Source organism: Papio anubis, chromosome 5, assembly GCF_008728515.1.
Source record: "Papio anubis isolate 15944 chromosome 5, Panubis1.0, whole genome shotgun sequence".
Taxonomy (NCBI): Eukaryota; Metazoa; Chordata; class Mammalia; order Primates; family Cercopithecidae; genus Papio; species Papio anubis.
The window spans coordinates 81410602-81426998 of record NC_044980.1 but is presented as its reverse complement, the minus strand read 5'-3'; the positions used below and the strand labels follow the sequence as shown (position 1 = coordinate 81426998).

At 37.1% G+C, this 16397-nt stretch overlaps 2 long non-coding RNA genes across 5 annotated transcripts in view; one reads left to right on the top strand and one right to left on the bottom strand.

Moving 5' to 3' along the window:
- Positions 1 to 832: 832 nt before the first annotated feature.
- The window catches only part of LOC103885236, a 28183-nt gene continuing 12618 nt past the window's right edge, over positions 833 to 16397 (top strand). For 3 of the 4 annotated variants that reach the window (XR_648191.4, XR_004183766.1, XR_002522634.2), the window contains exons 1-5: positions 833 to 921; positions 3845 to 3903; positions 10039 to 10112; positions 12618 to 12723; positions 13113 to 13270. This is a non-coding gene — a long non-coding RNA (uncharacterized LOC103885236). Of the gene's footprint in view, positions 922 to 3844; positions 3904 to 10038; positions 10113 to 12562; positions 12724 to 13112; positions 13271 to 16397 lie in introns of all 4 variants that reach the window. The other variant, XR_001903540.3, reaches the window with a different exon arrangement.
- The window catches only part of LOC103885237, a 48376-nt gene continuing 34857 nt past the window's right edge, over positions 2879 to 16397 (bottom strand). The window contains exon 2 of the long non-coding RNA XR_001903548.3: positions 2879 to 3631. This is a non-coding gene — a long non-coding RNA (uncharacterized LOC103885237). The remainder of the gene's footprint in view (positions 3632 to 16397) is intronic.

The following is a 16397-nucleotide window of genomic DNA, read 5'->3' as shown; positions in this document are numbered from 1 at the left end:
ATTACAAAACTAAATGCAGCAATTCAAAGTGGAAAATAGAATGAATGCCAAGGAGATGTTTAACAAAGTAACATTCTAGATGTATTCTTTGAAGAACATTTGCAGACTCGTTTGATTGCTTTAGAGCGCACAGGGAACAATGCAGCTGCATGGAGCTAACATTGACTGATGGTTGCATTCTGCCAAACCAAAGCCAGGCGGCTTAGAATCACAAGTGTATTTGATATAGAATTACCTAATATAGTGGAAATATTCATGTGTATTTTGCATAGCAAAATAATATTAAAAACTTCCACCTTTCCCCCCCGTGGGCCTAATTAAATGCCCAAACATAAGACATGAGTCTATTCATTGGAAAAATAATTTGAAGCACTATTTTTCCAAAAACTGACAAAATTGGATGGCAAAGTAAGGGATTAGCTTAATGCTTCCCATTAGCTATTGAGATCCTCCTTCTTTTGCTTTTTTCTTCTTTTTTTTTTCTTTAGTGCTGTCATCCTTATAATGGTAGCAAATACAGAATACAAAAGGGAGGCTTTGGAAATTATCAATATTACCACATTGATTTATTCAAAAGAGACAGGTTGGTACACTGGTCTTGCCTTACAGTGTGACATGCTGGAGTTTGCCATTCACTGTATACTGTCATCTAAATGCTTGAGTTCCCCCAAAATTCTTATGTTGAAACCTGATCCTCAATAGTATTGAGAGGTAGGGCCTTTAAGAGGTGATTAGGTCATAAGGGCAGAGACCTCATGAATGGAATTGGCACCCTCATAAAAGAGGCCAAAAGAAGTTTGTTTGCCCCTTCCTCCATGTGAGGACCCACCTAGAAGTCACCATCTATGAAGCAGAAAGCAGGCCCTCAGCAGACATGAAATCTCCTGGTGCTTTGATTTGGACTTCCCAACCTCTAGAACTGTGAGAAATAAATTTCCACTGTTTATATTTTTGATAGCAGCTCAAATGGACTAAAACACTGTAACCCTGGGGTCTTAGCATTAGGACCCATTAAACAGGTTTCCTCCTGGAGAAGAAACAGCAGAACATCCTAGAACATCAGAAGTGCCCATCCTGTTGGTAGGGCCATGGCAACATGAAGGCCAAATGATAGAGGGTATTTAAGGTCTCCTACTGAGGTCTAATCAAATGATGTTTTTCCCACTATTTGAAAACTTAGGAAAAACTTGTTTTCATGTTGAGGTAAAAGGAGATCTTTCCTAGGGTAATTTGAAGGTGAATTGAAGACTGGCATAGCTAGGTGTTCATATAATGATTTTATTTAGGAGAGTGAAATTTTTTTAAAAAAGCATAGAAATATTTAAATAGCTGAGATTAAGCTTTAATCAATTAAACTTTTTAATTATTTGGGGCAAATAACTAACATTTCACTATCAAATGAATCTGTTTTGAAGTACCATTGAAAGTTGTGCTGATGCCAATAAACAGTCTTTTTGCCTCAGTGGTGCATGTCACCTTCCTGCAAGGCAACTAGTTTGCAGATATGGTCAGAGGGAAAATTACTCAACAACAAAATGAAAAGGGGGCATAAGTCAGCCAGCTTTCTCAATCCTAGGAAAGGAAACTTCCCTCCTGCTTATGAAAGAGGACGATTGTGCTCAGTACCACTTAACCAGTGCCAACAATCTGGTAAGCCCTCTATTCAGTGCTACACCAGGGCTACAGAAAGGTGACCTGGAGTTTGGGGCCGAGGTCAGGGAAAGGTCACTGCCTGAAAAATGAAACTAGTCAAAAGAAAAGAATCCTAGGAATGGGTGAGGTTACTCATCCACCAAAGTAGCCCAATCTAAAAGATGGCATTTTTTTTTTTTCTCATAGTTTAGTGGTCAGGGAAAAAATAAAAGAGAAAGAAAAGGATTTGTTAAAAAAATATATTCAAAATTCTAAGCCTTTTAAATAATCCTGCTGACCCTTGCAAGCTTGCCCTAGCATGCTTTGAAGTGTGGCCATAAGAATCAGCATTTTGTCACTAAAATGCCTACAGACTCTCTCTATTTTTTCACTTCTGCTTTTTAGGTTCATCAATTCCCCTCTCCTCTCGCTGGTTTTCCTCTCCATCACCACCACTACAATTTCAAAACTAAAAATCAGATGTTAGGTATGAAGACACCATTACCCTGTTGTTTGAAACGTGCTCTGAACTAGCTGGTTGACTTTCCCCTGCTCAGCATCTTCTTGGTGTCTTTCTATAAAGGCAGCGTATCCAACACATGCCAGTATGTGGACCTTAGTTGGTCATGGTATGCCAGGAGTGCCTGTTTTAAATAACCCCTTTTAAGGTTTAAGGAACTTAAATTCTTGGCATATTTATTTGCCCTTTCATAGCTTTTATCTTTGAGATGTAGATGAGTGCTTACAGGGTGCCTGGAATGGAAACAGGCTATAGGATGAAGGAGCATGGGCTCAGGGTTGCATATTTTCAGGCTTCCCCACCTCAAAACAAAACAAAACAAAACAAAACAAAACAAAACAAAAAAATCCATGACATTTCTTTTCCTGGATGGCAAAAATGAAAACATTTTATGAATAAATCCACAAATAAAATGATATCACTTTAAAGATGTGAAAAAACTAGGTGTACTTTGAAAAAGTACATTTTAAATAGGTAGCCAGAAGCAGATGTGTGCAACTGCAATGTTTACTATTCATCTGATTTATTTTTCTAAGAAACACAAAAACCATGAAGTTAGAAAGAATTCAATTAACTCTCTTCAGTGTGCAGAAGGATGTAGAAGGAGTTTCAACTTCCTTTTGTTTTATATTTGTTGTCAAGAATTCATACAAGAAAGTCAATTTTATACAAAATAATTTTACAAAATTACTTTTAAGATAGTCAATTTCCATAGATCAACTTCAGTAGGTCATATAATATGTCTTTTAATATGAACTCCTTAGCTTTATTAGTGCATTAAAAATTATTTATCTTGCAAAACAATAAATTAAAAACAGAATTAGAATATCTTTGCTTTATGTAGCCACAGTATTAAGTTAAAATAGTATAATGCATGTTATACAAAGAGAAATGTACATGGGGCCTAAAAGAACATTTTTAAGTCAGTTTCACATTAAACATTGAATAGAAAAGTTGACTTATCTTAAGTAAAGCAAGTCACTACATCACTCTGCTACAGCAAATGTTTCTTTGTAAATGAGGATGAACTGACAATGCTTGAAAGTATAGTTCATCAGAATCACAAGAAACCAAATATTATGAATGTGTAAAATTCCATGTTTATTTAATATCGGTTACACAGCCAGTTTATTGAAACCAGTCTTTGTAAAGACAAATAATGTGTCTGATGAACATAAACAGTATCATACAGTTGAAATTCATCCTGTATTTTCACCTGAATAAAGATGTCATTATGCAAGAATTTCAACAATAAAGACCTTGCCTTGAATTGGCATGGCATCTCTCAGAGCTTCAAGGCAGCACAGTCTTCCATCCAACTCCAGAGATTATCAGCTCTACATCAGGGAACTTCAGTGATTAGCTTGTCCACACTTAGCTACCATGGAACCTTCCTCCAGTATCTGCATTGGCCTCCAGTGTAGTCAGTGACATGGGCACCTTCTCAGAGGACATATCCAGAACCCAAGCTGGGTATTCCTAGGACAAAAAATATGCAGATAATGTAAAAAGGCTCATTCCAGTCACAGAGAAGTATGAGTGTTATACTACTTAATAATGATACCAACAAATATTAATTTTATTGTTATAGTTGCCCATATATATTAAAGTTTACTATGTGCCAGGCATAGCACACTAGCTCATAAAATTGACATAAGAACCCTATAACTATTAAAATTATATCTGCTCCAGAGGCCAAGAAACTTGAAAAAGTGATAGAAGCAGGGTTTGCATCATCAAACACAGCTCAGGTAAGACTAGTAGCTTCCTTTACCCAACATTGTAATGAACTAATAGTTTCTTCAAAGCCACTCACACCTTTTTTTCTGCCCTGACTTTCTCTCTTTCTTTCAATTAGTTTTTAAATTGATATATAAAATGTTATATATTTACTGTGTACATCATGATGTTTGGAAGTATATATACATTGTGGAATAGTTAAACTTAGCTAATTAACAAATTTATTACCTCATGTAGTTACCATTTTTGTGGTGAGAACACTTAAAATCTACTCTCTTAGAATTTTCCAAGATACAATCTATCATCATTAACTATAGTTACCATGCTGTAAAATAGCCCTCTTGAATTTATTCCTCCTATCTAACTATAAATATGTATCCTTTCACTGCACTCCAGCCTGGGCGACAGAGCGAGACTCCGTCTCAAAAAAAAACCAAAACCAAAACAAAAACAAAGCAAAACAAAACAAAAAAACAAAAACGAAAACAAATAAATATGTATCCTTTAACTAACAACTTCCCCCTATCCTCAACCTCCTAACCACTCATCCTCTGGTAACTATCATTATACTCTTTACATCTTTTCTTTCTTTTCTTTCTTTTCCTCCTTCCTTCCTCCCTCCCTCCCTCCCTCCCTCCCTCCCTCCCTCCCTCCCTCCCTCCTTTCTTTCTTTCTTTCTTTCTTTCTTTCTTTCTTTCTTTCTTTCTTTCTTTCTTTCTTTCTTTCTTTCTTTCTTTCTTTCTTTCTTTTTCTTTCTTTCTTTCTTTCCCTTCCTTCCTTCCTTCCTTCCTTCCTTCCTTCCTTCCTTCCTTCCTTCCTTTTTTTCTTTCTTTCTCTCTTTCTCTCTTTCTCTTTTTTTTTTTTTTTTCAGAGTTTCACTCTTGTTGCCCAGGCTGGAGTACAATGGTATGATCTCATCTCACTGCAAACTTTGCCTTCCAGGCTCAAGCAATTCTCTCACCTCAGCCTCCTGAGTAACTGGAATTACAGGTGCCTGCCACCACTCCCAGCTAACTTTTTTTTTTATTTTTATTTTTTGTATTTTTAGTAGAGATGGGGTTTCACCACATTGGCCAAGCTGGTCTCAAACTGCTGATTTCAGGTGATCCACCTGCCTCGGCCTCCCAAAGTGTTGGGATTACAAGTGTGAGCCACCGCGCCCAGGCTTACACTCTCCACTTCTATGAAATCATCTTTTTTAGATTCCACATGTAACAGATCATGTAGTACTTGTCTGTCTGTGCCTGGCTTATTTTACTTAACATAATGCCCTCCAAGTTAATCCATGTTGTCAGAAATGACAGGATTTCCTTTTTTTTATGACTGAGTAGTATTCCATTGTGTGTGTATATACCACATTTTCTTTATTCATTCCACTGTTGATGGACATTTAGTTTGATTCCATATATTGGCTATTGTGAATAGTGCTGCAATAAATATGGGAGTGCAGCTGTATTGTCAACATATCAATTTCCTTTTTCTTTGGATGTATATTCAGTAGTGAAATTGCTGGATCATATGGTAGTTCTATTTTGAGGTTTTCGATGAACTTCCTTGTGGATTCTGTAACTGCTGTACTAATTTAAATTACATCAAAAGTATGCAAGGGTTCTCTTTTCTCCACATCCTCACTAATACTTGTTATCTTGGGTTATTTTTTTTTTTGGATAATAGTCACCCTGATAGATGTGAAGTGATATCTTGTGTTTTTTTTTCATTTGTGTTTCCTGTGTGATTAGTGATGTTGAATGTTTTTTTCATATATAGTACCTGTTGGCCATTTGTATGTCTTCTACTAAAAAATGTCTATTTGGGCCTTTTTCCATTTTTTAATCAGGTTATTTGTTTTCATGCTATTGAGTTACTTTTATAGAGGCTAACTAAAATTCTTGATATTTTAGAAAGACTTCCCTCTGCCTCTCTGATAATATTTTTCTTTTTCTTACAATTTTTACATTCCAAACCACAACACAGCTCTCCTTGCAGCCAGGAGTGGCCATGTGATGGATTCTGACCAACGAGATGCAAGCCGAAGTTGCTAATTGGGACTCCTAAAATCACTTTTAAAAAGTGATGGACTCATGATCTCTTCACCCTTCTTCTGCCTGTCTCGAATTGTCCATCGTCAGATTTCTTTTTACACAAAAAAATTATTTTCAGCTAGGCCATGTTAATTTGATTTTCTGCTACATGCAGCTGACTGTACTGATTATCTAAAACTGCTTTATAAAGTTTTGTGACTAGGGGGTGGGAGCAATGATCACTCATATTCGTTAAGTGAAAGGATAAATGATTGAATTGTGTATCTTAATTGTGGTATATTCTGTACAACATTTTTACAATAAATATGCTGAATGAGTTTCTTTCTATTTGATACCAAAGACTAGCACATCTGAAATAACTGTCAGTTTTTCTCCTTGCTAAAAGTACACAGATTAAAAAATAAGCCGTTTGGGCCATGTGCACTGTAAGAATGGCTATAACTCTTGCCCTGATCAGAGGGTTCCACAAACTAGCGTTGAACTCAGTGGGGGCCCAACAGAGAAGAAAAGGAGGAAATCCAGGAGATAAATTAAGGAATATTTGGAGATGGTGAGATACTTAAATTTTATAAAGATTTTTCAATTAAATTGAATAAAACCCACTTTCTAATCTCCCCCTATTAACAATTGAAATCCCATTTCCAACACTTATTGGGTATGTCATCTTAGACAAGGTTGTTTCACCTTCCTGAGGTTACTATATTTTTTAGCATAAAGTCAATATTTTACAATCCATCTCATAGTATTATTTTTAGGATGAACTAAAACAATGGATGTGAATTGCCTAGTACCGCGCTTGACACATAATATAAAGTTAGCAGACTTTCATGCCCTGTCTGCCTCCCTGCTACCCGATTCCCCACGACTTATCTCCATTGACCGAAGAATGACTTTAAAGACATCAGTCTAATCTCTGAAAGCATTTTTCCTTTTCTTACTTCACAGCCCAGTCACTATACAAAGATATCATTTCACTGGACAGAGATACTAGTGAAAACAATGCCTCCGACGAGGGTATAAGTTTCTTGAAGGCAGTAACCATGACTTAAAATGTCTGTGTCCCTTACAGAACTTGAGTTTCTAAAGAATTTCCAACTACACTATCTGAAAGGAAAAGAACTTTGAGATATTTAATTTTTAAATAATTTTTATCAATGCAAATGATCCTGTTTTTCAAGGTACAATCTTGTCAGCATTTACCACCAAATAAGCACAATGCTTGAAGACCTATAAAGTAGTTACGAACATAGACAAACCCATATTTTTGATGATAATATGAAGGCATATCAAAAAGAAAAGAATCCCAATATAATTTACAATCATTGTTTACTATGAACTATTCACTGCGCTAAGCACCTTCATACATTACCAACAATCCTTTCTAAAACTCTGCAAAGTAGGTATTGCTAACTTCATATTATGGAAAGGAAAACCAAGGATACAAGACTTGACTAGCACTAACTGCTAAGTGAATCCAGAGCACCTTAGCCAGAGTGTGACTTCAAATTTTTTATGTTCCTATGTTTGAGTTCTTTGTACTTCACACACTGCAGAGCAGAAGACATGAAGATTATGAATTTCTGGGGAAGAAAAGTAAAAAATATCCATATAGTTTAATAGAAAACAACATTTGGGGATCTTAATTATTCAGATCCATACCACCAAAATTAATTTTTGTTTATAAAATAAACAATAAAATAACAAATATTTTTAAAGCAACATACAAAGTTCTAATTTAATCTTTACAGCTGTTCTGTAAGGTAGATATTATTACCTCTTCATATGAATAGATGTTGAAATTCAGAGAAATAAATTACTTTTCTAGATAACAAACCTTGAACCCACACCCTGGCATCATGATAGAGTTATTTCCACCACACTACAATATTATACTCCCTGGGTTATTTTACTTGAGTTTCAATGAAAAAAGGATACAGGAATGGATGAAGGGTGTTATGGTTTGGCTCTGTGTCCCCACCCAAATCTCATCTCAAATTGTAATCGCCATGTGTCGACGGAGGGACCTGGTAGGAGGTGATTGGATCATGGGGATTGTTTTCTCCATGCTGCTTTCATGATAGTGAGTGAGTTCTCACAAGCTCTGATGGTTTAAAAGTGTGGCACCTCCTTCTTTGCTCTCTTTCTCCTGCCATCATGTAAGATATGTGTTGCTTCCCCTTCACCTTCTGCCATGATTGAAAGTTTCCTGAGGCCTCTCCAACCATGCTGAACTGTGAGTCAATTAAATCTCTTCCATTTATAAATTACGCAGCTTCAGGTAGTTCTTTATAGCAGTATGAAAACAGACTAATACAGAAAATTGGTACCAGGAGAGAGGCATTGTTATAAAAATAACCTGAAAATGTAAAAGTGACTTTGGAACTGGGTAACAGACAAACACTGGAAGAGCTTAGAGGACTCAGAAGAAGACAGGAAGATGTGCGAAAGTTTGAAACTTCCTAGAGACTTGTTGAATGGTTATGACCAAAATGCTGATAGTGATATGGACATTGAAGTGCAGGTTGTTGTGGTCTCAGATGGAGATGAGGAACTTATTGGGAACTGGAGCAAATGCTACTCTTGCTATGTTTTAGCAAAGAGACTGGCAGAATTTCTTCTAAGACAATGGAGAAAATGTCTCCAGGCCATTTCAGAGATCTTCATGGCTTGGGAGGGAAAAATGGTTTCATGGGTTGGGCCCAGGGCCCCACTGCTCTGTGCAACCTCGAGACATGACACTCTGCATCCCAGCTGCTTCAGTTTCAGCTGTGGCTAAAAGAGACCAACATACAGCTTGGGCCATTGTTTCAGAGGGTGCAAGTCCCAAGCCTTGGTGTCTTCCACATGGTGTTGGACCTGTGTGTGTGCAAAAGATAAGAATTGAGCTTTGGGAGCCTCTGCCTTGATTTCAGAAGTTGTATGAAAACACCTGGATGTCCAGGCAGAAGTCTGCTGCAAGGGCAGAGCCCTTATGTAGAACTTCTACTAGGGCAGTGCAAAGGGGAAATGTGCGATTGGAGCCCCCACACAGAGTCCCCACTGGGGCATGGCAGACTACTACTGTGAGAAGAGGGCCACCATCCTCCATACCCAAGAATGGTAGATCCACCAACATGTTGCACTGTGTGCCTGAAAAAGCCACAGGCACTCAACATCAGCCTATAAAAGCAGTCGTGGGGACTGTACCCTCAGAGCCACAAAAGAACAGCTGCCCAAGGTTTTGGGAGCCCACCTCCTGCATCAGCATTGCCTGAATATGAGTCATGGAGTCAAAGGAGTTTATTTTGGAGCATTACAATTTAATGGCTACTTTGCTGGATTTCAGACTTGTGTGGGGCCTGTAGCCCTTTTGTTTTGAACAATTTCTCCTTTTTGGAATGGTAATATTGCCTGTACCCCCATGGTATTTGGAAGTAACTATCCTGTTTATTTATTTATTTATTTATTTATTTATTTATTTATTTATTTTTAATTTTACAGACTCATAGGTGGAAGAGACTTGCCTTGCCTCAGATGGAACTTGCCTTGTCTCAGATGAGATTTGGACTTGGACTTTTAAGTTAATACTAAAATGAGCTAAAACTTTGGGGGACTGTTGGGAAGGCACGATTGATTTTGAAACGTGAAAAGGACATGAGATTTTGGAGGGAAGAGGGGTGGAGTTATATGCTTTGGCTCTGTATCCCTACCCAAATCTTATCTTGAATTTTAATCCCCACATGTGGAAGAAGGGACCTGGTGAGAGGTGATTGGATCATGGGGGCAGTTTTCCCCATGCAGTTCTCATGATAGTGAGTGAGTTCTCATAAGATCTGATGGTTTAAAAGTGTGGCACTTCCTTCTTTGCTCTCTCCTGCCACCATGTAAGATGTTCTCGCTTCCTCTTTACCTTCTGCTATGATTGTAAGTTTCCTGAGATCTCCCCAACCATGCAGAACTGAATCAATTAAGCCTCTTTCCTTTATAATTTACCCAATCTCAGGTAATTCTTAAAGCAGTGTGAAAACAGACTAATACAAAGGCATGGACTTGTCACCATCTTTAGGCCTTCTTACTTCCATTATCTAAATTACTCTCTTTTGAACAAATGCTTTTTTTCAACAGGTGTCTTCTGAGAAGTCATTTTGATACAGTATGAATTCAATAAGACAAGTCTTCCATTGAGCATGCTTGGGCAAGTAAATATCAAATTTTCTAAAGGTCTTTAATTCATGCTTGGTGTTCAGCATGTCCTTTTTCTCCTCCTTAATGTTTGTTTTCAAATGAGCAGCAAAGAATCAATTTAAGAGCTGGAATAGCTCTGGGGTATTTAACAGGTGCTGAAACTCATGTTTAGGTCACCAGTTCAGATCCCAAGATACGTGGTTCTCTCTTCTGCTACTCATGATTTTAAGTAGGAAGACCCGATCACTACCTTTAAACTGGCATGTCCTACCATAAAACCGTTCCTCTCTACCTTCATTGAAGGTACTGGTGAGGAATCACCTAAGGTTGTTACCATTGAGAACTAGCAGAACAGTAACCATCATTCACTCCAATGACACATGGTGCATCTCTTATGCTACTAGAAGAAGCACAGCTGGATATAAGCAACCAGGTGAGGTAGGAGAGCATATATTCCTTGAAAAAAGTCATCTTGAGTTTGGGAAAGGTGGGATTATGGTGAGCAGCAGAAAGAACAGAAAGGAGTAGGTGACAAAGAAGAAAGATGATGATCCAAGTTTGGACTAAATTAAGACAGAAAGAATGATCAAATGGATCAATAGCTAAACATGTCAGAGAAAAAGGGTCAAATGCCAAGTGTATCAACTTTGAAGACCAGAGAACCCTAGATAATAAAGATGGAAGTCAAAGCAGTTTACTCCGTTATTCTTAATAAGTCTTAGTTATCTTTTTATCATCTCTAAGTGTTATAAACATTATCTTCAGGTATTACTGAGAAAAGATGCTGAATTAGGAAGACCCAATAACATCTGTAGTTAATATCCTGGTTCCTGCAGTGGATGTAACAGTGTACGTCATAATTTAGGACCTCTAAGACTCCTTTCCATTTGGTTGTGCCAGACAGTGCATATTTTTTTTATTTTTTTCCTTCTCAAACTTTCGTTGACTGCTGTGTAATGCCTATTACCAAGAGTGAACACTTTTATTTTGCTGTTCTCTGTAACAAATCTTTACTAATTTAATCATCAAAGCAAACTTGTGAGACCAAATTTATTAATATCCCCATTTTACAAATATGGAATCAATGTAAGAGAAAGCACTGGTGACTTCCCCAAGGTTATGTAGTTAGTAAAGTTAGGGTTTAAACTCAGTTAGTTTTCTCCAAATCCTTCTTCCTAAGCACCACACAATAATGTCTTGCTTAGATGTTTCATGGAGTTAAAATATTTTAGTCTTCTAAGGATAAAACTTCAGTACAAACAAAGTTATAGTTATGTTCCTAAGAATTTAGTGAACCCGTCATTGACCTAAAAAGCCAAAATTGTTTTGTATTATAAATCTATAATATAATTCCTAATCCATTTAGGTATGCAAATTATATTTTTTAGAAATAAAAATTATAATATTCTTTTATCTACCTAATGACAATTATTACAGAAATATGAAAATTTCATGAAGAACTTAAGAATTATAATATTTAAATGGTTTTGTTCAAAAAGCTAAACCAGAACTAAATAGGGCACCTCTTTGAGGAATGTCTAGTTTACAAATAATGAAAGAGTCCTATATTCCTAACACCATTTCTGGGCACTATAAACATTGTTTGTATTAGTGAAAATGGTACTGCTGTTGGTGGCATTTCAAAAAAGGAAGCAGAAGTTCTACTTGGGAGTTGAACATAAATATAATCAGAAAAGATGATGAACTAAGTCATATTTACAGAAGGATTTAAAATAATGGCTCATGAGTCTTGCAAAATATTTTCCCCTTTTTAACATAGAATCACAAATAGTACCCTATTGGTTCATTTTTTTGATGTCATTTATGCCATAAATCTCCTTGCTAGATAGGAAATCTAGGCCATACCACCATTCTTTAAATTAAGGTTACTGCTCTTGCTTGGTGATTGAATGATATAAAACCTAAAGATTACTTAATTTGTTTCATTTCATTTTGAAATCAATTTAAATCAGTGGCAATTAAATAGGCAAACTCCTAAAATTCATGGCATGGTCAGGGAGCATATGCATGGGAGTCTGCGTGTGTGTGTGAGTGTGTGTATGTGTGTGTGTGTGTCTGTGTGTGTATGTGTCTGTGTGTAGTTTATGCATGTGCCCAAAGACTACTGCAGTGATGACAACTATTTGGTAGTAGAGACTGGTAAAAAGGGGAAAAAGGAAAAATTTAAATGAGGTGAACTTTTTCTCTATTGCATGTTTATCTACCAAAGTTGTAGAAAACCCAGACTCATTTTAGGCTTCTTGAAAAGTAATCCAAAAACTGATTTAGCATCTCTTATAAGATGTGCACATATGGCCGGAATGCTAAACATCACATTGAATAAAAAGCAACTTTCTACTTTCCCCTAAAAAACCCTATTCTGATTGTACTGGTCTGCTTGGGCTGCCATAACAAAATACGATAGACTGGGTGGCTTTAATAACAGAAATTAATTTTCTTACAGTTCTGGAGGTGGGAAGTCTGAGATTTAAGTGTTGGCCCATTTGGTTTCTGCTCAGGGCTCTCTTCCTGGCTTGCAGACTGCCACCTTCTTGCTATTGCCTCGCAGAGGGACGAAAACATTCAGTTCATAGCACCGACCAAAAATTATTTCCAGGCAATCCAGTGAGTAAAGTCTGACTATATTAGCCTGAGGCTTTCTGAAGTATTCCTATATCCACACAGCTCAAGTTTCTATCTCTGGCCTTACTAGAAGCATAAACTTTCTGGCTATATATCCCAGATATATGCTATCCAAGAAAACACCAGAATAAAGTACAATGGAAAAGTGGTTCTCAAAATGAGATTCAAGAATTTCTGAAGTTCTGTGATAATCCTATGTAGTCTATGGGTGGTCCCTGTGTTACGTAAAATAATCAATTTTGGGTGGCAATGTCCATCCTTTTTGTTCTGGCATGAGCTAATAATTTGCTTATCAGATATAGTAAAATTATGTGTCGGCTCACTATTACATCATCAAAAAGAGCACTAATTCTGATAAATTACTTTGACAGGTACAGCTGGAATAGAAAAGATAGTGGATTCCTTGGCTTCCTCCAAGTGGACTGAGGGTTGAAGTATTTTTCCAGTCATGTTCTTGAACACCAACTTTCATGGCATGCTGACATTTCCAGACTACTGAAGTTGTGATGATTAAATGATCCTGCATTTGGTGAGAAGAAAGTTTGCACATTCTAAAGGAGCTAGGTTTCAAATGACTATATAGGGCACAATTTCCACTGAAGTGATTTCTCTTAATCTTAATCCTTAACCACTGTCACTGCTACAGTACCTTCCAAAAGTGAGCATAGTTTATAAAGTCTTCAGACTACCTTTCAGCACGTTAACATACTCTTCACAATCCCACAGTAAGAGCACCTTAAGTGCAGGGATATTTTTCTTTCTTTTCTTTCTTTCCTTCCCTCCCTCTTTCCTTCCTTCTTCCCTACTTTCTCCCCTACCTCCCTCTCGCTCTCTCTCTTTCTTTCCTTTCTTATCCTCAATGCCTAAGAATTTGTTCTATAGAAGTCTATTTGAATGAATACATGGAGATACCCAAAGTGAGTGATTTGAGGTAAAGTGATACTTGATCACCTATATCGTAATGAAAGTGAGGCCAGGCATGGTGGCTCACACCTGTAATCCCAGCACTTTGAGAGGCTGAGGTGGGTGGATCACCTGAGGTCAGGAGTTTGAGACCAGCCCGGCCAACATGGTGAAATCCCATCTCTACTAAAAATACAAAAATCGGCTGGGCATGGTGGCTTGCGCCTGTAGTCCCAGCTACTCGGGAGGCTGAGGCAGCAGAATTGCTTGAACCTGGGAGGCGGAGCTTGCGGTGAGCCAAGACTGCACCACTGCACTCCAGCCTGGGTAACAGAGCGAGACTCTTGTCTCAAAAAATAATAATACATTTTAAAAAAAGAGAAAAATAGGCTGTAGATATGGATGGGTAGTTCAAAAAATAAAAATAAAAAAGGGCTCATAAGGAAAGTGAAAAAAACATTAAAATGTACAACCATGTCAAACCATGCCAAAATGTCTGCTGATAGAAAGAGCCCTCCTCACTATCATATATAATCATTTAGAACAGAACAAGGCCTCCAGTTTTGTATCATTGCACCCCTGCCTAACTTCTATGATTCCATGTGAATTTAAAAAGCCGCTCTCAATCCCAAGGTTTACACTCACTAACTTTAGGCATCAGTGTCCAATTCTATGAAGTCTTAGAACAGCATCTACATTACAGTGCTCAAGCATCTTACAACATGCTCTTTGATGAGCCTGTTTGGGGAAAAAGTGACCAGTCTCTGTCACCATTCAGATCTCCTAATTTCAACTCACTCCTCTACTGGCATCTCTTTGGCCCACCAGAAATTTAAGAGAAAAAATATTGTGAAAAGACTATTTAAGTCTGGCCATTGAAGCAATTAGATAGTGCATCAGATTAAAATGACATCACTGTTATAACAAACTAGATTTCTTATAGCACTGGAGAAAAGAAAATTTACTGATGAACTTTGGCTTCGAATTTTATAAAACTCTAAGACAAGTTGTCATTTACCTTGAAACACTTTGAGATATTTACCTCCTGAACTTAAAATGTCCAACTTTCTTACTTCTGCCCTTCTGCATAATTCTTCCCTCTTCCAAGCAATAAACGGCAACTCAGTCTTCTGGGACCATATCCAATATTGTCTCTACCATGAAATCTTTCCTAATTTCTTCACTAAAATGTGTGCTTTAATTAATTTTTCTAAACATATTTCTCCTTGGTCCAAGTCCAAGGCCTGTGTCTTACTCATTTGCCTGTCCCTAACATTTAGCAGAGTATCTGATTAGTACACGTCAGGTACTCAGCAAATATATGTTAAATGCAAATAATTAATGAGTGCAACCACCTCCCAGAGATTTCAACTTCTCCCTAAAGTGGAATATAAACTGAAGTCATGATAGAGGAAGCCATCTTAAAATTTGATATTCATTATTATTATTATTAAAGAAGCCACTATTTAGGGAGGAATAAAAGATGGACAATTTTTCCATTCGAACTTTCCCAGAGAGGGCATGTCCTTATATTTTCAGAGTGGGCAAAAATCAGACACATTATTATTAAGGCCAATTTAATTCTCATTGTCCTGGAGTCATTTAACATTTAACGTAATTATCTGCTAGTACCATTAATAAAGAAAAGGAAAATATATACAATGTAAAGGTATCTCTACCTTGACAAAACCAGGTTTTAAACAATTCCACACTCTTCACTCTTTCCATGTTTATTATGTCTCTCAGGGGTCAATGTTAGAACAGATTTTAAGTTCTTGGTCATTTCCTCAAGCAAATATTCTGAAACAAAGGATCCAATAACACTTTCAATTTATAATATCTCACTACAAATTTTTAATTTTTTTTACAAATGAATTATTCAAGTTGCAATTGATAGTGGCTTCCTTTGAACATTATTTAAAGCTCTTTTTAAGTACCTAAAGGATAATAGAGAATAAGAAAATTCTTCTGTGATTGGTTAAAGAGCAAAGGTATGTGTGCTATTGACAATATGGAAAAAAATCTGCCAAGTGATTTTAATTAAGCCCAATAATGTGAACCCATACTTGATGAGGAGGAGAACTAAGCAGGAAGCCAGTTATAGAGGATGACATGAAAGATGGGAGATCATTGGGTCTGAAACTCTGGAAGCAACGATAAATGACTTTTTTTTTTTTAATCAAAAGGAATCAGTAATTTTTTGGCTAACTTAGTTGGCTTTTCCTCCATCAACTAGGGTATATTCTTTCCTGTCCTTAAGACTGTTTCCTTTTCTGTAAAATGGGACCATTGTAATACCCTTCATAAATGACCAGGATAGGCAGACCTGAAATAACAGTCCTTCCTGAACTCAGTCAGATAGGGTAAAAGCTGAGATAGAGAATGCTACTGGGAATTGCATTGCAAAGGAAACATCTGGCTGGACACAGATGTAACCCTAATACTTTGGGAGGCCAAGGCAGGTGGATGGCTTGAACCTGGGAGTTTGAGACCAGCCTGGGCAATGTGGTGAAACCCCATCTCTACAAAAAGTAGCCAGGTGTGTTGTGCATGTCTGTAGTCTCAGCTACTTGGGAGGCTGAGGTGGGAGGATCACCTGAGCCCTGGAAGGTTGAGGTTGCAGTGAGCTGAGATGGTGCCACTGCATTCCAACCTGGGTGGCAGAGTGAGACCCTGTCGCAAAATAATAATTAATAAATAAATAAAAAGAAAGAAAGAAAGAAAGAAAGAAAGAAAGAAAGAAAGAAAGAAAG